Genomic DNA, 23,212 nt, shown 5'->3' on the forward strand with positions numbered 1-23,212 from the left:
CTGTAGTGGGGTATAAGTGGTAGGATATCAGCGATGAGATGTTAGTGGTGGGATATCGATGATGAGATGTTGGTGGTGGGATATCAGTAGTGGTGTATTAGTGGTAGGATATCAGCGATGAGATGTTAGTGGTGGGATATCGATGATGAGATGTTAGTGGTGGGATATCTGTAGTGGGGTATTAGTGGTAGGATATCAGCGATGAGATGTTAGTGGTGGGATATCAATGATGAGATGTTAGTGGTGGGATATCGATGATGAGATGTTAGTGGTAGGATATCAGCAATGAGATGTTAGTGGTGGGATATTTGTAGTGGGGTATTAGTGGTAGGATATCAGCAATGAGATGTTAGTGGTGGGATATCGATGATGAGATGTTAGTGGTGGGATATCTGTAGTGGGTTATTAGTGGTAGGATATCAGCGATGAGATGTTAGTGGTGGGTTATCATTGGTGCTCTGTGTTCTGGAAAATCTCGATATATAGAATTTTCTTCCTCTCCTCTGATTCTGAGTGGCGATGAGCTCCTCCTTGGCTCAGACACATCTACAATCCCATCTCCATCGCTATTGAACAGATCTCTATTACTGCAGATTTCAGATTTTATTAGAGCTCTGAACTCCCCTCCCCCACTTCCTCTAAAACACAGAAAATACAGCCAGGGTATGGTCTCAGCTTCCCAGAGCTTCCTCACTGGAGTATATTGTAGTTTCACATTTTACCTAGTAAACGATGTGTGAGCACAATCGAGGCACAACCCATACAGGGACTACATTCCTCCATACTGGTCACTACATAAACTTTGATTATAAATGGTGTCCCAGTCAGTGCTGTACTGCAACGCCCCCATCCTGTTTACTACCCAGCACAGCAGACAGGACTGGGACACTGTGACTATAACAATAAGAGGGATTCCATCCACCAGTGCTTCACTTCTGGGGGGGGAGGGGGTCCAGGACATTTTCTGTTTTGTTTTTTAACATTGCACCAAAATCAACAGTGAAATATTGTAAAATATCATCACCCTCATCCAGGAAGGAGCCCTGAGAACAGAGCAGGAATTATACTGACCAGTGTCTGATCTACAAACATGGATTTTATCTGTGCAATGCTGCAACATTCTCCTCTCCTTTCCCTTCCGTCTTCAGAGCATAGTACAATATACAGAATGAGGGGTGATAGAACATAGATAGGGACTAATCTGACTACTTCGTATGGGGTTTGAATTTTGCAATGTTGCAGCATGTCATTACCCCCTCCAAAGCAGAGTACAATATAGCACTAATAGCAGATAGTATGGTATAATATAGCAGATAGTATGATGTAATATAGCAGAAACAAAAGGGATCAACATGACATACTGCTCATAGTATGACTATTGATATTTATGCATTGCAAACCAAGTCAGACTTTGCTGCAGAGCACAGTACAATATAAGAGGATCAGTGTGCACTTCATTGGACTTTTCATTAAAGTAGGATAGTATAGTAGATAGTATGGTATAATATAGCAGATAATGTGTTATAATATAAAAATTAGTATGTATAATATAGCAGATAGTATGATATAATAGCAGATAGTATTGTATGATATAATATAGCAGATAGTATTGTATAATATAGCAGATAGTATGATATAATATAGCAGATATAATATAGCAGATAGTATGTTAGTAGATAGTATGATATACTACAGCAGATAGTATTGTATTATATAGCAGATAGTATGATATAATATAGCAGATAGTATTGTATAATATAGCAGATAGTATGTTAGTAGATAGTATGATATACTACAGCAGATAGTATTGTATTATATAGCAGATAGTATGTTATAATATAGTAAATAGTATGATATATTAAAATAGATATTATATTATGGTATAATATAGCAGACAGTATTGTATAATATAGCAGATAGTATGATATAATATAGTAGATAGTATGATATAATAAAGTAGATATTATATTATGGTATAATATAGCAGATAGTATTGTATAATATAGTAGATATTAATATAGCAGATGGTATAAAATAGCAGAAACAAAAGAGATCAAAATGACACACTGCTCATGGTATGAATATTGATATTTATGTATTGCAAGCCTTTGCTGCAGAGCAGAGTACAATGTAAGAGGATGGGGGGGGGGGGGGGGGGGGACTGGCCAGTGTGCACTTCATTGGACTTTTCATTATATCTGTGTGCATTGCAAGCCAAGTGTATCCTTGCTGCATCCTGATGAGGTACAGCTGCAAGAAGGAAGCAAACATGCGAATGATACTTTATATCCCAATGTATGGTCCACCTCTATTGCATTTGTATACATTAGGATACATTGTATCCTGCATTAATTAACCCTGTGTGTGCCTAGCGGCAAATCCACATTGAGTGTATCATAATTGGTACACATTATTGTACATTGTATCGTACAATATTAATCCAATGATTGAGATTAAGGTTCACACAGAATCTGGTACAGCTGTGCATAGTAGCCAATCAGCTTCTAGATTTTATTTTCAAAGCTTAATTGAACACGCTGAAGTTAGAAGCTGATTGGTTTCTATGTGCAGCTGCACCAGATTCTGTGTGCTCCAGTTTTAGTAAATTCCCCCCAGTGTGTGTCTAGCTACAAAGCCCTATTGGATGTAATGTTAACCCTGTGAGTCAAGCTTCAAAGTCTCATTGGGTATACATGTATATGTACATATATGTTACCTGATATTATACAATGTTAACCCTTTGTGTGCCTGGCTACAGAGTCCCACTGTATTTTTAACGTGCACACATTATTAAACATTGTATCATACACTGCTAACCCTATGTGTCTCATTACAAAGTCTCACTGAGTGTGTATTCAGTTGTACACATTATCATACATTGTTCCATACATTGTTAACCTTTTGTGTGCCTAGCCATGAAGCTCTATTGGGAGTACATTCATTTGTATACATTGTATCATGCGTCATTATTACCCTTGTGTGTGCCTAGCTACAGGGTCCTATCGGATGTATATTCATGTGTACACATTTGTATATCTTGTATTATACACTGTAAACCCTGTGTGTGCCTACCTGCAAAATTCCATTGAGTGTATTGTTAACCCTATGTGTGTGTGTCAATCAAGCCTCATAGGGTGCATATTCATTTGTACATATTATGTTACATTGTATCATACGCTGTTAACCCTTTGTGTGCCTAGCTAAAGCCCCACTGGGTGTATATTCATGTATACATATACACATTAGTATACATGGTATCATACATGGTTAACCCTGTGTGTGCCTACCTACTAAGTCCCATTGAATGTCTATTCCTTTGTACATGTTTATACATTGGATCATACATGTTATCTGAGTGTGTGCCTAGCTGCAAACTCTATAGAATGTATTGTTAACCCTGCATGTGCTTAGCTACAAGGTCCTATTGGATGTATATTCATGGGCACCCATATATATATATATATATATATATATATATATATATATATTCCATCATATACTGCTAACCCTGTGTTTGCAAGCTGCAAGATTCCATTGAGTGTATTGTTAACCCTACGGGGTGGATTTACTAAAACTGGAGAGAGTTCTGCATAGGAAACAATCAGCTTCCAGATTTTTTTTTTTTGTCAAAGCTTAAATGAACAAACTGAAGTTAGAAGCTGATTGGCTACAGCTGCACCAGATTTTGCACTCTCCAGTTTTAGTAAATCAGCCCCTGAGTGTTAAGCTTCAAAGTCTCTCTGGGTGCATATTAATTTGTGCATATTATGTTACATAGTATTATACACTGTTAACGCTTTGTGTGCCTAGCTAAAATCCCTCTGGGTGTATATTCATGTGTACACATTACCATGCAGCGTATCACCTATGGTCAACCCCGTGTTTGCCTATCTACAAGGTCCCAATAAGTGTATATTAAAGTGTACATGCTTCTACATTGTATCATGCCTATTAACCCTATGTGTGCATAGCTACAAATTCCCATTGGGCGTATTGTTAACCTTTTGTGTGCCTAGCTAAAGTTCCACTTGGCGTATATTCATTTGTACACATTAGTATACATTGTATCATACATGTGTGTGCCAAGCTTCACACCCAAACTGAGTTTATTGTTAACCCTGTGTGTGCCAAGCTACAATGTCTCATTAGATGTGCATGTTCATTTGTACCTATTATGTTGCATTGTAATATACACTGTTAACCGTTTGTGTGCCTATCTACAGGGTCCGACTTGGTGTATGTTCATTTGTACACTTTTACATGGAATTATATATTGTTAACCCTATATGTACATAACGACAAAGTCCCATTGACTGTATATTTATTTGTAGACGTTTAAACATTGTATCATTCATGTTAACCAAGTGTGAGCCTTGCTACAAAGTCTCACTCAGCGTATAATTATTTACACCTTTGTATACATTGTTATCATACACTGTTAACCCCTTGTGTGCCTAGTTACAAAGCTCTATCTGGAGCTCGGTAAATAGCATGGGGCACACAGAAAATGGTGCAATCTGAGCCCTGCTCTGGAAAAGCACAGGACTGGCAGTCATGGATCTTATCACCAGCCCCCAGACAGGAATTGTAAACTGCAAGATCCCCCCCCCATGGATTGGGGGAAGGGGGTACCAGAGAGGAGGAAGGTGGGGGTACCAGAGAGGAGGAAGGTCTTGTGTGGCACCTCCTTCTCCTCCTGTTTTTCTCACACTTCTCTGCAGCTCCCCCTCCCCTGGCTGGACTCTGGAGTTGGGGGGGCTCTGAAAGGGAGCATCATGCAAGACCAAGGACACATAATGAGGGTCTGTAAGGGGTCACCACCTCCCCCTCCACCCAGGGGTGGCAGGGTGACCATCACCTCTCCGGATAATGCTTGCCAGCTTTTCTCGAGGCTTAGCAATGTAGCTGCAACCACGGGGCTTCCCAGGCAGTGCAGCAGGGGCAGGGAGGGGACAGGAGCTGCCATTGCAAAGCTACAGCAAAGATCTCCATTGCAAGGTTTCTGCTGCAGAAATCTGATGCAATGGCCACAAGGCAGGCTGCTGACCCCCCTCCTCCCCCCCTAGCCAACCAAGCCTTGGCACTGCCAGGAGGACCTCACCCCCCAATGGGCACCCAAGGACAACTGAAAGCCTTCTTGCTCCATGCAATGGACTGGGTCTCTTTGTTTTTGGATTTTTTTTTATTTCTTTTTGCTTTACTTGCAATCTTCATAGCCACAGATCACGTATTTCTATTTGACACACCGGGGCTGGGAATCCGGTATGATGACACGAGAAGGTCTACGTGGCAGGAAGAGGCTTGGCTTCTACCGGGTGAGGCACCGTTAACCCCCTCCCCACCACCTCCCCGGCCTGACCTGCACAGCCTTCCTTCCCCTCCATTCCACTGGCTGCTGTGTCATCTGCCTGCCTAGAGTCTCCTATAGACAAAAAACTAAAATCACCCCCCACCCCACCCCAAAAAAACCTAAAATTCCAAAAATATCATTATTCTGTAGAACCTATTGGGTGTGGAAAATGGAAAATGTTCTACATTAAAAAAAAAAAAAACCACAACTATATCCTAATTCTAAGGATTATTTAACAATTATGGCCGCCAAATTCCAGACACTTCTAGGGATACAATTTATCTGATCACTATATACTTATTCTTTTTTCACTTAATATATAAAGGGTATGTATACTTTTGCTTCATTATTTTAATATAAAAATGTCACTTGTTTGTATTTATTACTTTTTTTTCTGTTTCTTATATTTGTTGCTTTTTATTTTTTTCCAAGAATAATATATCATTGTGCTAGGAGTTCCGTGCCACTTTGAAGGGTTGTTTAGACAACAAATAAAATTAAACAAGAGTTTTCAAGTAAAATACTTGTGTGTAGATCCTGTTTCTTTTATTAATTTGTTTTTTTAATTTTAATTTTTTTGTTTCAAGTGTTGCAAAAATAGAATACAATCCTGCTGGGAGATTCATCTTATTCTGAAGGGTTGTTTAGACAACAAATAAAGTAAAATGGGTCTTCAGGTAGAAAAATGTCTGTATATCCTGTTTTTTTTTTCAAGTGTTGTAAGATTAATATATAATCATTCCAGAAGATAAGTCCAATTTTTAGGGGTTGTTTAGACAACACATAAAGTAAAATAGGTCTTCAAGTAGAATAATATCTGTATATCCTGTTTTTTAAGTGTTGTAAGAATAATATGTAATCATGCTAAGAGATAAGACCTATTTTTAAGTTTTTTTTTTTTAAGTAAAGTAAAATAAGATTTCAAGTAAAAAAATACATGTATATATTTTTTTCATCCTTATTTTTTTAATATTTTTTTTTTTTTTTATATGAGGTGGGGAATAATAGATGATTCATCCCTTTTTGAAGGGTACAAATAAAGTACAATAATGTGTGCATATCCTGCTCTCATTTTTTCTTTTCTTTTTTTATTGTATTGTAAGAATAATATATAATTGTGATGGGAGATTCACACCAAGGTTTTTATAGGCTATAAATAAAGTAAAAAAAATGTCTCCAAGTAAAATATTATGTACACAAGATCCATCTGTACATTATAAACACAGTCGCAGGTCAATACGAACATTAGGCTTAGTTTTGATAAATATTGCTTAGATTATGATTAAAAGCAATACATTATGTGCAGTTTCTTAAGCATCATCAATTGAACATTTCCATGGATTCCTCCTGGCTGTTTATTTTTAATTTTTTTTTCTTCAAATGATGATGACGAACCAAATGTATCGGAGAGGGATTCAGCCAGCTTGGGGGTCTAATTGACTTTGCAGAATCTGGTGTGCAGTGTCTCAGCTTTTCTACTGGTAAGGGGTTTCCTGGTCTGTATTGCAGGAGCTCTTCAGGAGGGCATGCATCTGCCCTCCCCTTGGCCAGCTTACTATTTTGGTCTTGTTCTGTGAAGGGTATAATATATCATCTATATTGTTGGTGAAAAGAAAATGTATTATCAGATGAATGTAAGAATATTTTTTACTTTTAATAAAGTCATGCAATACAATTTAACAACACTTATGTAACACAGTGTGTGGGATGTTGGCTTACCCATCCATAATTTAAATGGTTACACCTGAACATTCCCTCATGAGATAATCTTTGTCAGGTTGGGCAGCTTGGTTACCCCTGTCTGTCTTGTTTATGGAAATGTAATCAGTGGTCGGGTTGTATATTTTCCCATCAACTGTGTGTGTGTGTGTGTGTGTGTGTGTGTGTGTGTGGGGGGGGGGGGGGGTAGTGTAGATCTCCCCCCTCCGCCATAAAAATAGCCCGCACAGGTGACCCATTATTATATTACATACTTGGAACATTTGATTACCCAGGCTTGCTTGAGGCACCATACATTTAATTGAAATCCTGATCCTAACTTTTCTGCACATACTGTTTTTGCAGGCAGGGCCGGGGACAAGGGGTGGGTAGGAGGGGAGGCTGCCCTGGGCACTGTGGGGGGGGTTTAGATTTGTGTTGGAAGGGGGAATTTGGAGGGTGGCAGGAGGGAGTAAGTATTGTCCTAGTAGGGGAAATGTTGTTTTTCTTTATTGGGGGGGGGTTGCTAAGAGTGCTGATTAAGGCTGGATTCACATCTATGCATTTTTAGTGCTTTTTGCATTTTGCAGATTTGCACTACAGTCCATTTAGCATGGTTTCCTATGGAACATGTTCTGTAGTGCAAATATGCAAAAAGCACTAAAAATGCATAGGTGTGAATCCAGCCTTAGGGGGATTTGTGTTAGGAGGGAGGATGGAAGGGAGAAGATTTGTGCTAGGAGGGGGGGAATTTGTGCCAAGAGCTGGAGATTTTTTTTTAGGGGGGGGGGGCATTTGAGCTGAGGGGGCAAAGATTTATGCTGATAGGGGGGATTTCAGCAGAGGGGCTGATTTGTACTGGAAGGAAGGGGAATGTATGCTTAGGGGATAAGCATTCAGATTAGTGCTCAGTGTTTTTGTGGGGGGGGGATTGTCGCGGACACATAATGCTCATACATCTTGGGGGGGTGCAGTTTGGCATGTTCCCCCTGAGCTCTAGATAACCTTGTCACAGTACTGCTTGGAGGACATTTCTCAGTGCACACAGAAGAATATACATCGTATATATATCTTTTTTTATTTATACAAAAAATATTGGCACATTAGGTCATCGTACATTTCTCTTTTGACTGATCTTTCCATCAACCTACATGCTCAGATTGTCTTAGCAGAGATGCTTATACCTGCCCATAAATATCAGAAGACAGACAGACAAGCGGGCACAATCCAAAGATCTGAAGGAGTCTTTGGGTCTAGCTTTGGGCATTAGCCTAATCCTAACCCAAGTTTTCATGTTTATGCTGTGGAGAAGGGGGAATGCAGACGTTACAACCTATGTCAGAAGAAGAAATATTGATTGTACAGGGAAAGCAAAAGAGGGTGCTTCTTGCATGTGTCTTTAAGAAACACGTCAGATGATGTATTATATCACTGGTGCCAACTCCCAATGGCAGAAGTGAGGCAACCACTTCCCCCAATGGTTGTCACTTCCTTGAAGGTCCAGAAGGACCCAGTAAGCAGCTATAGAGCGATTTCATTGAAAAAGGTAAGTGGTCTCTTAACAATCTTGTCACTGGTGAGCTGGCACCAGTGATCACTCGTCTAATGTGGACTTAATGCACATGAATAGCAATATCTTTCTAAGACCTTATAAGCATGGGTGTGTTTTATCTGCATTACACATAATTCTCAGTATTCTCAGTAGACGTCCTTGACAATGCATATATTAACAGGCACTATGGTAACGGCCATTGCCATGGATTTTCAGATGAGTTGTGGTGTATTTTTAAAGCCCCCTCAATTGACTTTGAACATTTCTCATGTCACTGCATATGACCTGTATTCAGGGGCGGACTGACATCTCATGGGGCCCCCGGGCAATCAGAGATTATGGGGCCACACAGTATACACACACACAGTATACAATCACACACTATACACATACATGTACACACAGTATACACAGACATGTTTCTATTGGCTGAGAAGGCACTGGAGAGGTGGGGAAGCTATAATTTCTGGATTTTTAGACCAAAAGGATGTCGGTAAGGGACATTTTAGAGACAGATGTAAAAAAACACAGATTTTTCCATACTGTCCCTGGTTTTACTGAGGCTGACAGTGGCCCAGGGCCCTCAGGCAGTGCCCAAGTGGCTCAATGGTCAGTCCGCCCCTGCCTGTATTGGCGAATTAAGCAAAACGCATGACAACATGGCCTTTAAGAATAAATCTTTTAACTAATGGCAAAATGTAATGGTTTTCTATGGTGCATGACACAAAAAAACATTGCATGTCATCTATGTTGAAAGCTTCAAGTTAAACTCCAGAGAATCTGTTGTATGCACAGTCAAAATACCAACCAAGTGGTCCAGTCACCTCTGTTAGGAAGTACTCACACTAGGTGCTCTGTGCTCAATCATATTGTCCAGTTTGGTTGACTGTTGTGCTGACTCACCATGCTTGGGCACAGTAGAACATACCATGCCCTGGCCTGCATAAAGAGGTAGGCTTGGGCACAGATGCGCATACCATGCCCTGGCCTGGAAGAAGAGGTGGGCTTGGGCACAGTTGAACATACCATGCCCTGGTCTGCATGAAGAGGTGAGCTTGGGCACAGTTGAGAATACCATGCCCTGGCCTGCAAAAAGAGGTGGGCTTGGGCAGAGTTGAGCATACAATGCCCCTGGCCTGCATGAAGAGGTGGCCGTGGGTACAGTTGAGCATATCTAGCCCTGGCCTGCATGAAGAGGTGGCCTTGGGTACAGTTGAGCATACCTAGCCCTGGCCTGCATGAAGAGGTGGGCTTGGGCACAGTTTACACTTCCATGCCCTGGCCTGCATGAGGACGTGGGCTTGGGCAAAGTTGAGAATACCCTGGCCTGCATAAAGAGGTAGGCTTGGGCATAGTTGAGCATACCATGCCCTGGCCTGCATGAAGAGGTGGCCTTGAGTACAGTTGAGCATACCACGCCCTGGTCTCCATGAAGAGGTGGGCTACAGTTTAGTTGGACACAATACGCATCTGTGTGGTATGTCTGGTAGTGGTGATGACATAAGCATGTTCAGTTCCAGCACTGTGAGCGCAGGCCAATGGGAAAGTGGGGAAAGGCGACAATCATGCTTGGGCACAGCACAAGGCAACCATATCTAATTTGAGTACGCAGGATGGTCCAGAACCTGACTATGTTGTCTAAGGCCCTGTTTACATGTGTGGCAAAACAAGACAGTTGAGTTGTGTTTTTATTGCTCTCCGACTTTAATAGACCCACTTAAGAATGCAACTGAAGAGCCAAACAGCAGCCACTCCCTCTGCTTTCCCCTCCCGTAGGCATGATCACTTTGTTAGACTAACATCATTATGCATAACAATAGGGCTCTGATAGGTTCAGAAAGCTGTTTCTTCCTCTCTTGACTGCTGATGTGCAGGGCATTACAGGAGGCTGATATCAAGATTGATTCAGATATCATTGCCAGAGGTCTGTAAAATACATTGAATATTTTTTAAAGATTAATAAATATATTGCATGGTGATTTTTTTTCTATCTTCTTGGAGAATGCTTGACTTTCTTTATTTTTCTTACTTTTCGGCACATATTTTTATATAATGTGTTTGTAGCCATATATAGAGCAAGACAGAGAACAGTCCCAATCAATTTTACAAATTTCACACCACTGAACTCGTATGACAGCTCATTGATGGTGTTTAATTACAGCTCCCTTCCAAAGAACGAGGTAAACAGCTTGGGAATGAAACTGTAGTAGACAGATCAGGTGTAACCTATATATTTTTTACACAGCTATAGCTGGAATGCTTTGCTATTTCTGATCTCCCCATGCAGATGCTGAAAAAGTCTGTTCTGTTTGCCAAGACCCAGTTTTGTTTTGTGCACATTTTTAGACTCCTTCTCACCACCCAATCAGTGGTGATACTGTGTTATTAACAGTCTGGAAGGAGACTTAACACCTCTCGTGCTAAGGAGGGATATAGCACTGTCAATTAATTCATAGGGAAACACAGTTTCAAGCAGCAGTCTGTTTTGTCTGTTGTTGGGTAAAATTTATTTTAGAGATACAGATATAATGAACCATTAGTAGAAGGCCAGCCATCTACTGACCATCTTCTGAGATTTCTCAGGATGCCTACAGAAAGCAAGCTGTAGACCTTTCTCCAGTACCGTATGAGGCTATAGAGGGTTTTCTTATATATGACCAACTATTGGTAGAAGGTCAGCCATCTACTGACCAGAGATTTCTCAGGATGCCTACAGAAAACAAGCCATACACCTTTTTTACAGTACTGTATGAGACTTTAGGGGATATTCTTATATATAACCAACCATTGGTAGAACGTCAGCCAACTACTGACCATAGAGGTCACAGGATGCCTTCAGAAAACAATCAGTACGCCTTTCACCATAACCTTTTGAGACTATAAGGGATATTCTTATATATATAATTAAGTATTGATAGAAGGGCGGTCATCTACTGGCCAGAGAGGTCACAATGATCCCTACAGAATATAAGCAGTATACCTTTCACCATAACCGTATGAGACTATAGGGGATATTATTATATTTAACAAACCATTTGCAGAAGGTCAGCCATTTTCTAGATTGTGAGCTCTAACGAGAAGGGCCCTCTGATTCCTGCTGTATTGAATTGTATTGTAACTGTTCTGTCTGCCCTCATGTTGTAAAGCGATGTGCAAACTGTTGACACTATATAAATCCTTTATAATAATAATAATAATAATCTACTGACCAGAAAGGTCACATGATGCCTACAGAAAACAAGCAGTAGGCCTTTCTTCATTACTATATGAGACTATAGAACAGTGGTCTCCAAACTGCGGCCAAGGGGCCAGATGTGGCCCTTTGCTTGCTTTTATCCAGCCCTAGGGGCAATATTTCATCCTCTGACACTGACAATGTGGCATAATTCCCCCCCATTGACACCAACGATGGGGCACAGTGTCTCCCAATAACACCAACAATGGGGCACAGTTCCTTCCAATGACACCAATGATTGGGCACTGTTTCTCCCAGCGATACCAACGATGGGCCATGATTCTTCCCACCCAGTGAAACCAACGATGGGATACAATCCCTCTCACTGACAACAAAGATGGGGCATTGTTTACTCCCACTGATGCCAGGACATATTTTACTTCCAATGGCCCCCCTGAAGTTTGAAAGACAGTAAACTGGCCCTTTGTTTAGAAAGTTTAGAGACTCCTGCTATAGAGGATATTCTTACTGTGTATATATATAACTACTGGAAGAAGGTCAGCCATCTACTGGCCAGAGAGGTGACAGAATGCCTACGGAAGACAAATATTAGACCTTTATGAGACTGGGGGATATTCTTATATATTGTTGGGTCTTGGGGTTACATTTTGATCAAAAAAGTATTTATATGCTCCTCTTGTTTCCTGTATGCTTCTCATTACCTCTCTGGTCAATGGAGCTGTTTACTCCAAACTCCCATACATGCTAGCTTGGGAATGGGAAATAGGATCAGAGATAGACAAGGAGGACTGGAGGGACTGGTCTATGAGAATTCACAAAGGTATTATGAATGCCTCCTTTGCGAAGGATGGCTATAAGGTACTTTCTTGCTGGTACCTAGTTCCTGATCATTTGTTGAAAATGTACCCTGGCTCCTCCTTGCTCTTCCTTCCCAGATCTACTCAGTCCTTGATATATTTTATGTTCCTAGGGGCTAAAATTCCCATTGCGACTGCTTGGAAGAGCCCAGTAGTGGATTCAACGTTGATGAAATGCAAACTTTCGTGCATAATGATCAACGTCTCCTACATGGTTTGAGCAGATTTGGAACCCATGGATTATCTTTTTTGCATTTCCCTTCCTAAACAATTTTTGCTAGGGTGGGTGGGTTTGGGGCTCTGGTGGACTGCACTAACCTACTTTGCATCCCCCCCCCCATTTTTTGCCTTTTTTCCTATCACTTTTGATGGGACAACAATCCCTTAATATTCATAAAGGGTTGTATCGTGACATGTTGGTTCTGTTTCTGTCATCCTCCAGAGCTGAATGGAGCAGACATCTGGCTCCAGCTAATCTGATGTGTTGAAACTGGAGTAGTCTACTCCAGAAGATTGGCCATAGTTGTTTGGCCTGTAACAATTTTTTGCATTTTAATTACATATTACATTTGGCTACACTTTTTATTAAAAGACTTTTCTATTTTTTTTTCCTATTCTCTGCATTTCCTGTTATTCCAGCAGCCTCTTGGCAGCCACTTCCTGTGTACTGTCATTCTAGCAATGATTACATGACAGGGCGGGGTTCCTGATGATGACAACAGCTGTTCCTGAGTGACAGGGAGACAACAAAGGAGCACAACTGGGAGACAGAGACTGAGTGTTGTCACCCCAGAGCAAGGAAAAGCCTGAAAAGGAACCTTCATGGTCAGGTGTTTTTTAAATAAAAGCTGCAGATTTTAAACTATTAAAAATGACATTTACAATGACATTTTTAACATGTTAAAGCTTCTATGACATCTTCTGATTGGGTTTGCATATATCCTATATTGCCAAAAGTATTGGGACACCTGCCTTTACACGCACATGAACTTTAATGGCATTCCAGTCTTAGTACATAGGTTTCAATATTGAGTTGGCCCACCCTTTGCAGCTATAACAGCTTCAACTCTTCTGGGAAGGCTGTCCACAAGGTTTAGGAGTGTGTCTATGGGAATGTTTGACCATTCTTCCAGAAGTGCATTTGTGAGGTCAGGCACTGATGTTGGACGAGAAGGCCCGGCTCACAGTCTGCGCTCTAATTCATCCCAAAGGTGTTCTATTGGGTTGAGGTCAGCACTCTGTGCAGGCCAGTCAAGTTCTTCCACCCCAAACTCACTCATCCATGAGACACCTTTGGGCGCTTCAAAGAGAATAGTAATGCGGCATTCATAGTGTCCCCTCACCCTCCTGTCAGGCTCTGTACCAAGCCACATTCTTGTCTGAATGTTGTGTCCGGGTTTCAGGCGGACTGAAACCCAGACACATGATTCAAAACCCGAATCCCAGACAGGTGGCAAACCTACCCCCCCCCCCCCCAAAAAAAATACCCACTGGATGGTAATCTATATGTATAGATATAAAGGTACACATAGACATTAGGGGTTGATTTACTAAAGCTGGGGAGTGCAAAGTCTGGTGCAGCTGTGCATGGTAGCCAATCAGCTTCTAACTTCAAGCTTTGACAATAAAACCTGGAAGCTGATTGGTTTCTATGCAGAGCTGCACCAGATTTTGCACTCTCCAGTTTTAGTAAATCAACCACTAAATGCTCAGTACTAGTTTGTAAAGGTAATGGAATGTGTATCGGCTGCTCTTCCATTGACAGCAAAGCAGCTTAAAGTATTAACTGGTTTTATTTAGCAGTTTCAGTAGCACCATGTTTTTAAACAATATTCTGCTTTGTATTTGAACGGCTCTTGTTATAATTATTTGAATATACTGGCGACTTAGCTTCAGTTGTACATTAGCCTGGTTTGTGCATGACCCAGCTTCCAAGCCATATTAAACATTTGTGCACCTGATCAACTAACAGGCCGAAGCCGCAGTCCAGCCTCCGTCGTAGTGAACGTTGTCTATGGTGCATTAGCCTGCATTGCTACAACTGTAACCATACCAAATGAAAAAATAAACAATCATTTTACCAAATCTGTTACAGCTAGCAGAAGAGGAATCGGTCACAACCATGACAAAGGGCTTGCATGGATGGGCGTTGTTTTCTTGTGTTTGATGTGCATTTCAAGCATACATCAAAGGAAGTTCAAGAGATTCCAATTAACCTCAATGGTGCGGTGTGGAAGTGGAATCAAAAGCTGCGTTGGTTCTGCTTTACTTGGCGGTTTGTTTCATTGGATGCAGTAATTCCTACTGAGATGCGCTTGCATGGCAGGCAAAGTACGTGATCTCGCTGACCAGTGAGAAGTGCTTCTTTTTTTTAACCGGAAGAAGAAGAAGCCTAAAATGTGAATCTCTTTGGTCAGCACTGTCACATGGCTGAGCTGACCAATAAGCGCTTGCCATTGCAAACATTATGATGGATACTCACTCCAGGGCTATGTATTGCAATGTGCGGTGTACGGACCGCTGTAGCGTGGGGCTATATGTAGCACGTTCCAGAGGGAATTTGGGGTTAAAGTCGTTGTAAACCTCAACCAGGAAAGCATTTCCCTCTATAGTATGTACTTGTCACAATCCAGAGCTCTGAGTGTAATTTCTGTGTGCTGCCCTGGTCCTCTGCTATCAGCATGAGTCATTTTTGACAAGTTTTCCTGACACCAAGTGAAAAAAAGGTGACAGGGAGGGATCTCCAGCACACAGCCTGTGATTGACAGCCTCAGCTGCATAGTTACTTTCCTTTTACCGCTAATGGTACTGAAATTTAACCCCGAGCCACACTCAGGAATACCGCCAGGTAGGTTAAAGTGGTTGTAAACCCTCCCTAGTGACTTTTAACTATAGGTAACCCTAGAATAAGGCTTACTTATAGGTAGTGGAAATATCTCCTAAACGTGCGCCGTTTAGGAGATATTTCACTTGTAGTGCGCCGATGATGTAATTGGCGAGGCATACTAGCCCATTATGCTTTTAATTTGCAGGCTTTGCAGGGAGCAAAAGAGGAAGTAAAACCCATCAGGGTTTACTTCCTCTTTATTGTACTGATAGACATGAAATGACAGCCTCCTGATTTGGTCATTTTAAATGGTATCTGGTGAGACTGCTAGCCAAGGATTCTTGGGAGAAGTATTGAGACGGATTGAGAAAACTTATCCAGGCACCGTTCTCTCCACCTCTCCTTTCCAGGGTTTTCTTCTCAGACTAACCAGGAATGTTCTTCCCCATTTGAACCCAACCCAGATAAGGGCATGTGGATCTAGGTAGCACTTCTGACCACCCTCTGATAGCCATGCTTAGCTGTGGTCACCGCACTGGTTGCTCTGTAGGTCATGGAAAAAAGTCTCTTTCAAGTTTGACCACAATAGCACATTTGTGGGCAGGTTTATCTGATCTCTCTGTCTCTTCTCTATCTTCCCCACCCGTTTGGCATTGAGGGAAAAGAATAGACACAGCATTTTACAGGCCAATTCATATTAATCTTGCAACTGTAAAACAGGCCTAGGTTATATTGCCCTGCTGTCTGCAAGGGAACAGATAAGCAGAGGAACCTTTCTGAATATTTAATGGGCTTCGCACACTTGCCTTACAACACTGAGATCCTGGGCTTGATTCCAGCTAGGCTCACTATCCGCATGGAGTTTGTATGCTCTTGCTGTGTGGGTTTACTCCAGCTGCTCCTGTTTCCTCCCACAACCCAGAAATGTACTGGAGATTCAGGAGGCCCTACTGTCTGTTTTTGAGTGTAATACTGCGGATTGTAAGTTCCTTTTAGGGATGGGAGACAGATCCGAATGGTCCTGGGCTGCGTCTAGCCTGCCGTGGGATGTGTCAGCACTGTGTGATTGAGTAAAATAAATAATCCACAGTGGTATGACACTTCAAACAGCATGAAATCTACATTGAGGTTAAAGTAACCGGTGCATTGAAAAGAATGCCGGGAAAATACTGGAAGATGGTCCCAGCTGTGCCCACAAAAATTCCACTCAAAACAGAAAAAAAAGTGCTTTCAGGCAGATTTAACAACCACTGTTACCTCTAAAATTCCGTACAGCTGCTCCTCAGTTGTTTCAGTGCCCACCCGCACGCTGAAGCTCTTTTATCCCAACACCCCCTTTACTAGGGTTGCCACTTTTTCTTCAAGCCAAACCTGAACACTTTAGCGGCACACAGTAAATTTTTAATTTTTTTAGTATACACTATAGGATTGTAACAGGTTCGGGACACCTTTGGGCACTCCAAAGAGAATAGTAATGTGGTGCACATAGTGCCCCCTTACCCTACTGTCAAGCCCTGTTCTGTGCCAGATTCCTGTCTGAATAATGTGTCCAGGTTTAAGGCAGCCTGAAACCCGAACACATGATTCCAAACCCGGTCTGTCCGGGTGAATCCTGGACAGGTGGCAACCCTAACTTTTACACATGTGCAATGTCTGACCACATGTATGCTAACGAGCAGCATTCTGCACGTTCATGTGTGTTGTGTATAGACAACCTATTCATTTTGCTGTGAACATACTACCACAACACACCAAAAACTGGACAAGCACCATCATTTTCAATGCAATGTACAACCCCGTACAGAAGATTCCCACCTGTGTATTGTGGTGCACTGAAATGCATGTGCAGTGAGGTGCATTTGCAGGGAGCTTTGATGTTCCATTCAAAATGAATGTCAATACATCAAGGTTCATGCTTCACTTGGTGTTGTAGCACTCATTACTGCAACACAAAGATGTCAAGCATAAGTGTGCTCAGTCTATTGCATTAGGGGTTGTCAAAAGTATTAGGACACCTGCCTTCACATGCACAGGAACTTTAATGGCATCCCAGTCTTAGTCTGTAGGGTTCAATATTGCGTTGGCCCACTCTTTGCAGCTATAACAGCTTCAACTCTTCAGAGAAGGCTGTCCACAAGGTTTAGGAGTGTGTCTATGGGAATGTTTGAAGCGCATTTGTGAGATCAGGCCTGATGTTGGACAAGAAGGCCTGGCTCGCAGTCTCCGCTTTCATTTATCCCAATTCATTTTTTTCCTCTTTACACCTCTCTATATTAGCCTGGTAATGCACACAAAGGCATTTACAGGCAAAAAAAAAACCTGGGCTAGCGCATTCAAGGGAGAAGCGTTTTTTTTTTACAAAAAATGCCAGACACGCCTAAATGTTTTAAATGCACTTTAGCACTAGATGGGTTTAGCACTTGGGTGTTCATTCATTCCAATGGCCAGAAATAATATTCTGACCAATGGAATGAATGAACAGCCAAGCACTTGATGCGCCTAGACCTGTTTGGGGTTTAGACGTTCAGGAGAGGAAAATACATCCTGTGTGCCTGGGGCCATAGATTTTAACAGCCTTCCAGCAGCCAGGCTGTACAATGCTCCTTTGCTCTCAACCCAAGGCTGAACTCCGGAGCCCCACGCACCGGGACTAAGCGCTCAGCATGCATGAGGCCTAAACAGTAGCATGTCCTTCTCAAAACATGCTTCAACACCAATCCTTTGTATCCAGGCATTGAATGTGGCCATGCGTATATAACCTATAGTTTGTGTATGTTTAGCATGGTAAAATGATGCAGTCAACATTTATTATTAACAAGCTGACTCTCGTATTCAAGAGCAGCTTATAAATAGTTACATTATAGCAGACAGTTTTTATTGCTGTTATGCCGCGTACACACGACCGGACTTTACGGCATACTTTGCCCGGCGGACTTTTCGACGGACTTTACGACGGACTTTCCGAATGAACGGACTTGCCTACACACGATCAACCAAAGTCCGACGGATTCGTACGTGATGACGTACGACCGGACAAGGAAGTTCATAGCCAGTAGCCAATAGCTGCCCTAGCGTCAGGTTTTTGTCCGTCGGACTAGCATACAGACGAGCTAAGTCCGTCAAACTTTTGAGAAAACAAAGTCCGCTGGAGCCCACACACGATCGAATTGTCCGACAAAATCCGGTACGCCGGACCAAGTATTCAGTAAAGTCCGATCGTGTGTACGCGACATTACAGTGGATAATAATTTCAAACTGGACAAACAGCTAAAAGCATAGATTAAATACATATTGTATATGGGAGCTGTTTTACATTCTAAAGGATTTGTATTTAAAGTGTTACTAAAGACACAACAGTAAAATCAGTATGAATATGCAATAAAGCATGCTTGTTATACGCACTGAGGAACCTAAGGGGTTAATCCTCCGCATTGTGTAAAAAGGCTGTTTGATCCTGTATTCTCTGATCCTCCCCATTCTTCCACTGTCCCCTGATCATTTCCTGATAACACAGAGTCTATGGAGTTAGGCTGCACATGCTCAGTTTTCTGTGTATTGTGCAAGAGTTTTTTTTTTTCTTTTCTTGGGAGAGTGCATGTGATTGGTACAGGGTCAATCAGCACTGTGCAGACAGAGGGTCAGGGGTCTTGCAGTCTCATAGGACAGTCAGAAAACTCCTCCTACAAGCTTTAACCAGTGCTTGGCTGGACACTGATAAAAGTCACAAGACCACTATATACTGCTGATGAGAAGTTTATATTGACTAAAACTATTGCATTTCCATGTTCTGTGTACTGTGGGAGACCAGATATAGTGAATGCAGGCTCCTGGGTGTGGTAACACTTTAAGTCCATCCAGTCCAGCAATTTACACAGTTCAGACACACAGCACAGTCCTGCCTGGCAGAGGAGGGCAATGGCATAGCTCCTAACTGTGCCTGATTTCGAGGGACTGTCCCTGATGTGGAACCAAGTCCCTCTGCCCCTCTTTCCTCCTCATTTGTCCCTCATTTTGGTCTAATCTATATAGTTGTATATAGAATGCACTTTTTTCTTTAAAGTGGTGTTCCGCCCAAAAAAAATTAAAAGCCAGCAGCTACTCATACTGCAGCTGCTGGCTTTTAACAATAGGACACTTACCTGTCCTGGAGTCCAGCGATGTCGGCACCGCAGCTGATGTTTCAATCAGCTGTCGGGTGCAGCTTGTGTAGCATTACGGCCTCACGCCGGGAACCCTACTGTGCATGCGCAAGGCCCCACTCCTCTCTCCTACTGGCCCGGCGACAGGGAGAGGAGGAGGAGGAACCCCGCAATGGTGTCACGGGCCGCGAACCGGACTCCCAGGAGTGAGAACAGGGTATCCTGTCCCCCCCCCCCCCCCCCCGGAAGGTGCCAATTGTGGCACCGGAGGTGGAGAGGAGAAATATGAGCAGAAATTCCACTTTCGGGTGGAACTCTGCTTTAAAAAAAAAGTGTTTCCCAGTGCTAAACCTTTCATCCAATTTCTAAATTGCTGCATTTGTAAATTTCAAAAGCCAATATAAAGTAATAGTAGTGGTAAAAAAAAAGGACTTGTGGGTTTAACAAATTTTTTTGTTGGTATAATTCACCTTTAAGGGGGTATGGCAGGGGGTGTGTCCTTTGGCTACATACCTCTCAAAAAGATGTAAGGTATGTATTGGATCCTTTTCTGCTGCTATCTAAGGTCAACTCCCCACACTGACTGTACAGAGAAAGGAGAAGTAGCACACCGATGAGTTCATTTCTCTGTCACTCTGCTCTTTCCTCCTAGCATGCTCCTGCCTGGCTCATTGTGCTGCTTCTCCTACCCCCTTCCTGAGCTCTGCAGTACAGTAGACTGCAAGAGGCTGATACCAAGTCAAATCCAGGTATTTACTCTGCTTGCATTTAAAAATTGATATTTAATGGTGTATGAGTTAATGCAGAGCTGGATTAACGTCTGCCTTTTATATCTGCTTGTAGTTCAGCTTTAAAACAAAGACTTTTTTTAATTTTTCAAAGTTATTTTTAACTGAGCAAAACAAAACAAAACAAAAAAATAACAAAACAAAGCCAGTCTCAGCCGGGGGGGGGGGGGGGGGGGGGGGGGTTGTCGGGAGCGCTGGCACTGTGTCCTTTATATGTCACTGTCACTTAGTCACTTGATTTATTTATGTGGGTGACATCATAGAAACAGCCACTAGATGAGGCAGAGGACATTGATAACATCTGAGGAGCAGCTGCTGTTCGTCTCCTCCCTGCACAGCACACTCCCCTCTGACAGGCAGATTATCTGTAAAGAAAGCTTATTCGAAATCCTCCCAGCCAATAACTGGCCCACGTCCAGGATGATGGCCATTCTTGAGGTCAAGAGATTGAATGGCTAAGATGGGCATTGAGGTTGCATGATATGTGTATGCTGCTCTTGAATGGTCTCCATTGCACCCCCCCCCCCTAAAGAAGGGGAGTAGATGTCATCCATTTATAGTCCCTTAAAGAAGTATTCATACCCCTTGAATTTTTCCACATTTTGTCATGTTACAACCAAAAATGTGAATGTATTTTATTGGGATTTTATGTGATAAACCAACACGAAGTGGCACATAATTGTGAAGTGGAAGGAAAATGATAAATGGTTTTCAAAACTTTTTACAAATAAATATGTGAAAAGTGTGGTGTGCATTTGTATTCAGCCTCCTTTACTCTGATACCTCTAACTAAAATCTAGTGGAGCCAATTGCCTTCAGAAGTCACCTAATTAGTAAATAGAGTCCACCACATAAAGTTGTGAAGGAGTTTAAAGCAGTGTTAGGTTATAAAAAAAAATATCCCAAGCTTTGAACATCTCATCTGATGCACTGTTCTTCCTTTTATTGTTATTTCTATTTTATTTTTATACTTTATATATTTCCATTAGTTTATTTAGACTATATATACATATTTTTCTCCCCTACCAGTATTATATATACTCAGTCCGGACCAGCATACTATATCCATAGTTTTTACTTGCATATTATAGTATTACAGTATATACATCTTAATTTGGTAGTCTACTAATTTCATTATTACTTCCAACCTCTCCCTCATTGCCTCATCTAGCTCCGCCCCTTGTGTCTTTTCCTTATTTAATCCCTCTCTATGGTATTCAGACTTTGTCTGCTGAGGAAGGAGTGCTACTTGCAGAGCATCCAAGTGCGTACGCTCATGAAACGCGTCCATTTTTGATGACGTCTTCCCCCCGCTGCCAGCCATCCACTGTGTTCCAAGCCTCGCTTTGAGGCCGCTCTTCCGGAGCCGGTGTTTACATCATTCGGAAGATCCCCGGTCATCATACACAGCACGGATCTTGTCACAGGATGTGGGAACGTCATCTCAACTTTCTGATACCATGCTTTTCATTTATATACTACATGTGAGTTGATCATCTGTTGTCTATTAAATTGATTTTTTAAAAAATGACTGCACCCAGAGGCGCCTCTCCACTTGTGCTTTTTTTCAATCCATCATCCAAAAATGGAAAGAGTATGGCACAACTGCAAACCTACAAAGACATGGCCGTCCACCTAAACTGACAAGCCGGGCAAGGAGAGCATTCATCAGAGAAGCAGCCAAGAGGCCCATGGGAACTCTGGAGGAGCTGCAGAGATCCACAAAACCAAAGAAATTCCCAGCTCAACTTACCGACCAGCCTGCAACCAACCAAATTATCCTATCTAACAGTATGTGTTGAAAACAAGGGTCTAATTCGCACAAATGTATTAGTTAGTTAGTTAGTTTTACTTTATTTCAAACATATAAAAAACCCCATACAAAATAGTAAGTTATCATTCAGTAGTAGACAATCACAAAAAAAAAATTGTTACAACTATTTGCAAATACATGCGCAAGCTACAGAGCCCCTTCATGACACCCCAGTATTTTCTGTAGTCCTAACTCCAAATTTTGAGAGCCTCCATAGTAGAAGCACATGCATTATAATGGATGGGCAGAGGGGAGGGGAGCCTGGAGGAAGCCCGTCTCTCCTTAAAGGCACAGGGTACACCAGACACCCAGCATATTTAACGCATACTGTTAGACAAGATACTTCGGTTGGTTGCAGGTTGGTCGGTAAGTTGAGCTGGGAATTTCTTTGGTTTTGTTTTGCATGCGTTGCCCTTCCATGTGCTCCTTGCTGCAAAGGCCAGTTATAGGTGGGGGAAGTGGCCATTTGTTTGTACTGTTGAAATACTGGTGAGGGGGTGCACTGGGCACCTTTGCTGTCATTGTGCTATTAGCTGGGTGTTCGGTGCGCCCCTGGGGTGCAGTGAAAGGGGCTCTGTAGCTTACGCATGTATTTGCAAATGTGTGCAGACTAAACCCTCGTTTTTAATGCATACTGTTAGACAGAATAATTTGGTTGGTTGCAGGTTGGTTAGTAAGTTGAGCTGGGAAATTGCATAGATCGCGGCAATCGTTATGTGGCGATCCTACCCGAGGTGGGAGCAGGTACCTGGTTTTGACAGATATCCGCTCCCCCCTCCACCCAAAAGGTGCCAATTGTGGGGGTGGGGGGGAGGCTGCAAACAAGCGGAGCTTCCCCTTTTGGGTGGAGCTCTGCTTTAATGCATTATATGCACTAGGATAAAAAGCCTTCTATGTGTAGCAGCCCCCCCCAAATACTTACCTAAGCTTACCTAAGCCCATCTCTATCAAGCGATATTGGAGAAAGCCCGAGGGTTTTCACACTGGGGTGC

General features: G+C 42.2%; 1 long non-coding RNA gene across 1 annotated transcript in view; it reads right to left on the reverse strand.

Moving 5' to 3' along the window:
* Positions 1 to 5,175: 5,175 nt before the first annotated feature.
* Positions 5,176 to 23,212, reverse strand: part of LOC141102944 (uncharacterized) — a 28,565-nt gene continuing 10,528 nt past the window's right edge. The window contains exon 2 of the long non-coding RNA XR_012235230.1: positions 5,176 to 6,944. This is a non-coding gene — a long non-coding RNA (uncharacterized lncRNA). The remainder of the gene's footprint in view (positions 6,945 to 23,212) is intronic.

The sequence above is a fragment of the Aquarana catesbeiana genome, linkage group LG07, assembly GCF_042186555.1.
Source record: "Aquarana catesbeiana isolate 2022-GZ linkage group LG07, ASM4218655v1, whole genome shotgun sequence".
In the NCBI taxonomy this organism is placed as follows: domain Eukaryota; kingdom Metazoa; phylum Chordata; class Amphibia; order Anura; family Ranidae; genus Aquarana; species Aquarana catesbeiana.